General features: G+C 26.9%; 2 pseudogenes; both read left to right on the forward strand.

Annotated features, from left to right (window-relative positions):
* Nucleotides 1–3,318: 3,318 nt before the first annotated feature.
* Nucleotides 3,319–4,086, forward strand: LOC120201416 (annotated as a pseudogene).
* A 296-nt stretch (nt 4,087–4,382) lies between these two features.
* LOC120201403 lies at nt 4,383–5,856 on the forward strand (annotated as a pseudogene).
* Nucleotides 5,857–7,306: the final 1,450 nt, after the last annotated feature.

Below are 7,306 nucleotides of genomic sequence, written 5' to 3' on the forward strand. Positions count from 1 at the left end.
ATAAAAATACAACAAACATAAAAACATAAATTTTTTAATGATTAAATTAGATTAAAGTAGATTAAATTTGATTAAAGTAGATTAAATTGCAAGATAGATAAAAATACATTGAAATTAGATAAATAAACATACTAATTTTTTGAAACATAAAAATACAACAAACATAAAAACATAAATTTTTTAATGATTAAATTAGATTAAAGTAGATTAAATTGCAAGATACATAAAAATACATTGAAATTAGATAAATAAATATATTAATTTTTTGAAACATAAAAATACAACAAACATAAAAACATAAAATTTTTAATGATTAAATTAGATTAAATTGCAAGATAGATAAAAATACATTGAAATTAGATAAATAAACATATTAATTTTTTGAAACATAAAAATACAACAAACATAAAAACATAAATTTTTTAATGATTAAATTAGATTAAAGTAGATTAAAGTAGATTAAATTGCAAGATAGATAAAAATACATTGAAATTAGATAAATAAACAAACTAATTTTTTGAAACATAAAAATACAACAAACATAAAAACATAAATTTTTTAATGATTAAATTAGATTAAAGTAGATTAAATTTGATTAATGTAGGTTAAATTGCAAGATAGATAAAAATACATTGAAATTAGATAAATAAACATACTAATATTTTGAAACATAAAAATACAACAAATATAAAAACATCAATTTTTTAATGAATAAATTAGATTAAAGTAGATTAAATTAGATTAAAGTAGATTAAATTGCAAGATAAAAAATAATACATTGAAATTAGATAAATAAACATACTATTTTTTTGAAATATAAAAATACAACAAACATAAAAACATAAATTTTTTAATGATTAAATTAGATTAAATTAGATTAAAGTAGATTAAATTGCAAGATAGATAAAAATACATTGAAATTAGATAAATAAACTTATTAATTTTTTGAAACATAAAAATACAAAAAACATAAAAACATAATTTTTTTAATGATTAAATTAGATTAAAGTAGATTAAATTAGATTAAATTGCAAGATAGATAAAAATACATTGAAATTAGATAAATAAACATACTAATTTTTTGAAACATAAAAATACAACTAACATAAAAACATAAATTTTTAATGATTAAATTAGATTAAAGTAGATTAAATTAGATTAAATTAGATTAAAGTAGATTAAATTAGATTAAATTGCAAGATAGATAAAAATACATTGAAATTAGATAAATAAACATACTAATTTTTTGAAACATAAAAATACAACTAACATAAAAACATAAATTTTTAATGATTAAATTAGATTAAAGTAGATTAAATTAGATTAAATTGCAAGATAGATAAAAATACATTGAAATTAGATAAATAAACATACTAATTTTTTGAAACATAAAAATACAACAAACTTAAAAACATAAATTTTTAATGATTAAATTAGATTAAAGTAGATTAAATTGCAAGATAGATAAAAATACATTGAAATTAGATAAATAAAAATTCTAATTTTTTGAAACATAAAAATACAACAAACATAAAAACATAAATTTTTTAATGATTAAATTAGATTAAAGTAGATTAAATTTGATTAAAGTAGATTAAATTGCAAGATAGATAAAAATACATTGAAATTAGATAAATAAACATATTAATTTTTTGAAACATAAAAATACAAAAAACATAAAAACATAAATTTTTTAATGATTAAATTAGATTAAAGTAGATTAAATTAGATTAAATTAGATTAAATTGCAAAATAGATAAAAATACATTGAAAATAGATAAATAAACATACTAATTTTTTGAAACATAAAAATACAACAAACATAAAAACATAAATTTTTAATGATTAAATTAGATTAAAGTAGATTAAATTGCAAGATAGATAAATATACATTGAAATTAGATAAATAAACATACTAATTTTTTGAAACATAAAAATACAACAAACATAAAAACATAAATTTTTGAATGATTAAATTAGATTAAAGTAGATTAAATTTGATTAATGTAGATTAAATTGCATGATAGATAAAAATACATTGAAATTAGATAAATAAACATACTAATTTTTTGAAACATAAAAATACAACAAACATAAAAACATAATTTTTTTAATGATTAAATTAGATTAGAGTATATTAAATTAGATTAAAGTAGATTAAATTGCAAGATAAATAAAAATACATTGAAATTAGATAAATAAAAATACTAATTTTTTGAAACATAAAAATACAACAAACATATAAACATAAATTTTTTAATGATTAAATTAGATTAAAGTAGATTAAATTTGATTAAAGTAGATTAAATTGCAAGATTGATAAAAATACATTGAAATTAGATAAATAAACATACTAATTTTTTGAAACATAAAAATACAACAAACATAAAAACATAAATTTTTTAATGATTAAATTAGATTAAAGTAGATTAAATTAGATTAAAGTAGATTAAATTGCAAGATAAATAAAACTACATTGAAATTAGATAAATAAACATACTAATTTTTTTAAACATAAAGATACAAAAATCATAAAAACATAATTTTTTTAATGATTAAATTAGATTAAATTAGATTAAAGTAGATTAAATTGCAAGATAGATAAAAATACATTGAAATTAGATAAATAAACATACTAATTTTTTGAAACATAAAAATACAACAAACATAAAAACATAAATTTTTTAATGATTAAATTAGATTAAAGTAGATTAAATTGCAAGATAGATAAAAATACATTGAAATTTGATAAATAAACATACTAATTTTTTGAAACATAAAAATACAACAAACATAAAAAAATAAATTTTAATGATTAAATTAGATTAAAGTAGATTAAATTGCAAGATAGATAAAAATACATACATACTAATTTTTTGAAACATAAAAATACAACAAACATAAAAAAATAGAAAATACTAATAAAACTCAAACAACATTTTAACCAACAACCCAAACACAACAATTTAACTAATAACCAGACATACCCCCTCCAAGATCATCAAAGTTCATTCCAAACACATTAAAAGTAGTAGAGGTTGACAGTTCTTCTTCTTTTCGTTTCCGAAGAATTTTTTGATGTTCGTTTCGAAAATAGTGACGTCGTTCGGGATCAGGAATGGTATCTGGATCCATCGCTAGAATCTTGTCCTCTCTCCTCAATTGCGCAATTTCTAACCTTTTATTTATGACCTCTATTTTTTCCTTTTCCAGTTGAAGAGCAGGATCCTTTTGTGCCCATGTTAAAGATAATGATTGTGAATGAACGGCTAAGATCGAAAGATTCCTTTCTTTATCAATGGGTAGAATTGTTTTCACATGGATGTTGCTAGATTACTTTGTATTGGTTAGCAACGTGGTTTTCCAGGAATGTTAGGAAGTCTCGATTGCATGCACTGGAGATGGAAAAACTGTCCAAAAGCTTGGGCGGGACAATATGCCGACCGAAGTGGATCTCCAACAATTATTCTTGAAGCTGTAGCTGATTATGATTTGTGGATATGGCATGCATATTTTGGGATGCCAGGGGCCAACAATGATATTAATGTGTTGGAGACGTCTAACCTTTTCTCTAAACTTGCTAGAGGTATTGCTCATCCTGCACATTATGTCATTTGTGGAAAAGATTACAATATAGGGTACTATCTAGCTGATAGTATATACCCCAAATAGGCGACTCTTGTGCAAACTATCCATGAGCCAATTGGTCCCAAAAAGAAATATTTTGTGACACAACAAGAAGCATGTCGAAAGGATGTCGAACGTGCATTTGGAGTTCTTCAAAGTCGATTTGCAATTGTGTCAAATCCAACACGTTTTTGGAGCAAAAATGATTTGAAAGATATTATGATTGCTTGCATAATAATGCATAATATGATAATCGATGATGAACGAGATCTTAATTTTCTAATTGTTGAAGGAAGAAATGCACCGCCTCCGAATGTTGAATTTGTTGAAGATGATGAGACTCAATTTCAAGAATTCCTTACCCGATTTAGACAATTCAAAGATGTAAATGCTCATTTTGCTCTACGAAATGCACTAATTGAGCATTTGTGGAATGAATATTCTAATTCAGAGAATTAAAATATATAATTATGTAATTTATGTTTTTCGCATTATTATTATGAATTGTAATTTTCTTATTTATTTGTATTTTCGCAATATTATTTATGAATGTTTTATTTATACTTTTTATCTTGATATTTTTTAGAAATATATATGTTTTATTTTATATTTTCAAAATCAATATTATAATAGATAAATATTGTGAATAAAGTAGAGTTAGTGGTAATGTAGAGATAACGTTGGAGATGAATTACTGTTTCATCTCTAGAATAGAGATAGAGATGAGAGCTGGAGATGGTCTTAGAAAGGAAAATATGGTTAGCGTTGGCGAGACTGAGAGTCCTCAGCTTCATGTTTTCTTCTTCCCTTTCATGGGCCATGGCTACATGATACCGATGGTCGACATGGCCAAGCTGTTCGCAATGAGTGGTGCTGTAAAGACAACCATCGTCACCACTCCGCTTAATGCTCCTTTCGTCTCCACCACAATCGAAAGAAGCAAGAACTCAGGCATCAATATCGATATCAAACTCCTCAACTTCCCTTGTGTTGAAGCTGGATTGCCCGAGGGCTGTGAAAACCTTGAATCCATCCCAAATTCCAAAGGAGTGAACTTGGATATGAACCGCAAATTTTTCATGGCAGCAGACTTGTTTCAACAACCCTTTGAGCAGCTGATACAAGAATGTAAACCAGATTGCTTAGTCGTCGATATGTTCTTCACTTGGGTCACTGATACTGCAGACAAGTTCGGAATTCATAGGTTGATGTTTAATGGTTCCAGTTTCTTGTCATTGTGTATGTCAGAATCAATTAATCTATATCAACCACACAAGAAAGTGGAGTCGGATTCTCAACCTTTTGTGATTCCTAACCTCCCTGGTGATCTTCAGTTGACAAAAGATCAGATGCCTGATGTTTTTAAACAAAGTGAAGAGAATGAGTTTACTGAGTAGGTGAAAAAATGGAGAGAAACGGAGCTGAGAAGCTACGGGTTCATCGTCAACAGTTTCTATGAGCTAGAACCCACTTATGTTGATCATTACAGAAACGTTTTGGGAAGAAAGGCATGGCATATCGGCCCTGTTTCGCTATGCAATAGATTCTTTGAAGATAAATTAGATAGAGGGAAGAAATCATCCATCGACCAACATAGATGTTTAAACTGGCTTGATTCGAAACAATCCGATTCAGTGGTTTATATATGTTTCGGAAGTGCAGTCCATTTAAATGCAGCTCAGTTAAAGGAGATTGCTTTGGCCATCGAAACGACAGGGCAGCAGTTCATTTGGGTTATCAGAGAAGAACACAAGGAAGAGGATTGGTTGCCTGAAGGATTTGAGAAGAGAATGGAAAGCAAAGGGCTTATAATAAGGGGATGGGCACCACAAGTTTTGATCCTTGAGCACCAAGCAATCGGTGCCTTTGTGACTCATTGCGGATGGAATTCAACGATAGGTGTTTCAGCTGGTTTGCCGATGGTGACCTGGCCGGTGTTTGCAGAGTAGTTCCACAATGAGAAACTAGTGACTGAGGTTCTCAAGATCGGGATCGGAGTTGGGGTTCGAAAATGGGTTGAAGTGGTGGGAGATTTTGTGAGAAGAGATGCGATAGAAAAGGCGGTGAAAGAGGTGATGGTGGGTGAAAAAGCAGAGGAAATGAGAAGCAGAGCTAAGGCACTAGGAGAAATGGCAAAAAGAGCTGTTGAGAATGGAGGTTCATCGTTTCGTGATTTGAATGCTCTGATCCAGGAACTAAACTCGCAACGTCGTTGAATTATATTGGTACTGGCATGATAGTTTTACACAGGTTTAAGATTGTTGGATGAGTGAAAATAGATGGTTGAGATTGATTCTTATTTTTTCTTCAGTGAATATCTTCTCATTTCCTACTGGTAATCTTAGCCATCTATTTTCACTCATCTAACTATCCTAAATCCGCGTAAAACTAAAAGAGTTTTATATTATGTAACAGAATCATATCATTTGTTTTAATGTTGAAAAATTGAATAATTGAATCATTATTGTTTTAATGTTGTGTTGGATATAATGTGTACAAACTATACTTATATTTATGATAAGACGAGGATGTGTTGACATTAAATCTTAGTGAGGAAAGATGTACATAATTATTTTTCAACTGTCTTGATGAGAAGGTGTTACATTCATGTATCGTGTATTAGAATAGAACTTTAAAAATTTTAAGAGGGAGAAAATTTTTAAAATTTTAGGGGACGAAAATATATTATCACTTGAAAATACAAATTAAATATCTAAACTATATACTAATTTGAAATTTTTAGGGATTGTCTCCACCCGCCCCCATTCGATCCATCCCTAGTTAAAGAAAGTGTTATTCTCTCTAGAGGTCTCAGGTTCTAGCAGCTGTGTTTGTAATGTGTGTGTTCATTGCGAATGATTTAAAAAAAATTCTAAATATATATTTCATTATAATCACTCCAAACTATTAAAAGAATTATAATGATTTTTTTAAAAGTATAATGGTATCTTCTTCTCTATTTAATATTGTTATTAAGTTCACCACCGTTAAATGTGTAGCTAAACGAAGGCAAAATTTTTGGAATTATGATGTTGAAAAAAATTGCTCAAATAATGCGACTAGACGATAATTTGCTCGAATAGGACGATAACTACAGTGGAGAGGCTAAGTCGCACTGTGCTCCTGGCAACCTTGACGAGTCGCATAGATTGTCATGGGACTTTGAGAGGTTCAAAGAAGAAAGAAATTAATTAGGTAATTTTTAGTTTTTGTTGTTTAAATCAGTTAACTAGTTAGTATAGATTAAATTATTTTTACATTAATGTTTATATTAAAAAATATTTTTGTTTAAAAAATTAATTTTTTTTACAGATTTGTTCAAATGACAGAACAAAAATAATTTTTTTTATCTTGACGTTCAACATATTTCCAGCAATTTAAGATTGATAGTGTTATAATTATTTAATAAAATATTATATTTTATTTAATAACGAATTTATTATTATTAAACGGTAAAAGTTTATTTATGATTAATTGATTAATTTTATGAATTAGTTAATTATAGGAAGACGAGCAGCGAGTCCTCCGTCATCGGCTCAATATTCCCGATAAGCCACGCCCTTTGATTGAAGATAACCTACAAGAGGATGGATTTTATTATGTCACATTTGTTCGAGAATACAAGTTGGTCTCGGGTTTAATCAATGCGTTGATCGTACATTAAAGATCAGAAACACAT

This window comes from Hibiscus syriacus, unplaced genomic scaffold (genome assembly GCF_006381635.1).
Source record: "Hibiscus syriacus cultivar Baekdansim isolate YM2019G1 unplaced genomic scaffold, ASM638163v2 tig00007204_pilon, whole genome shotgun sequence".
Lineage (NCBI taxonomy): Eukaryota > Viridiplantae > Streptophyta > Magnoliopsida > Malvales > Malvaceae > Hibiscus > Hibiscus syriacus.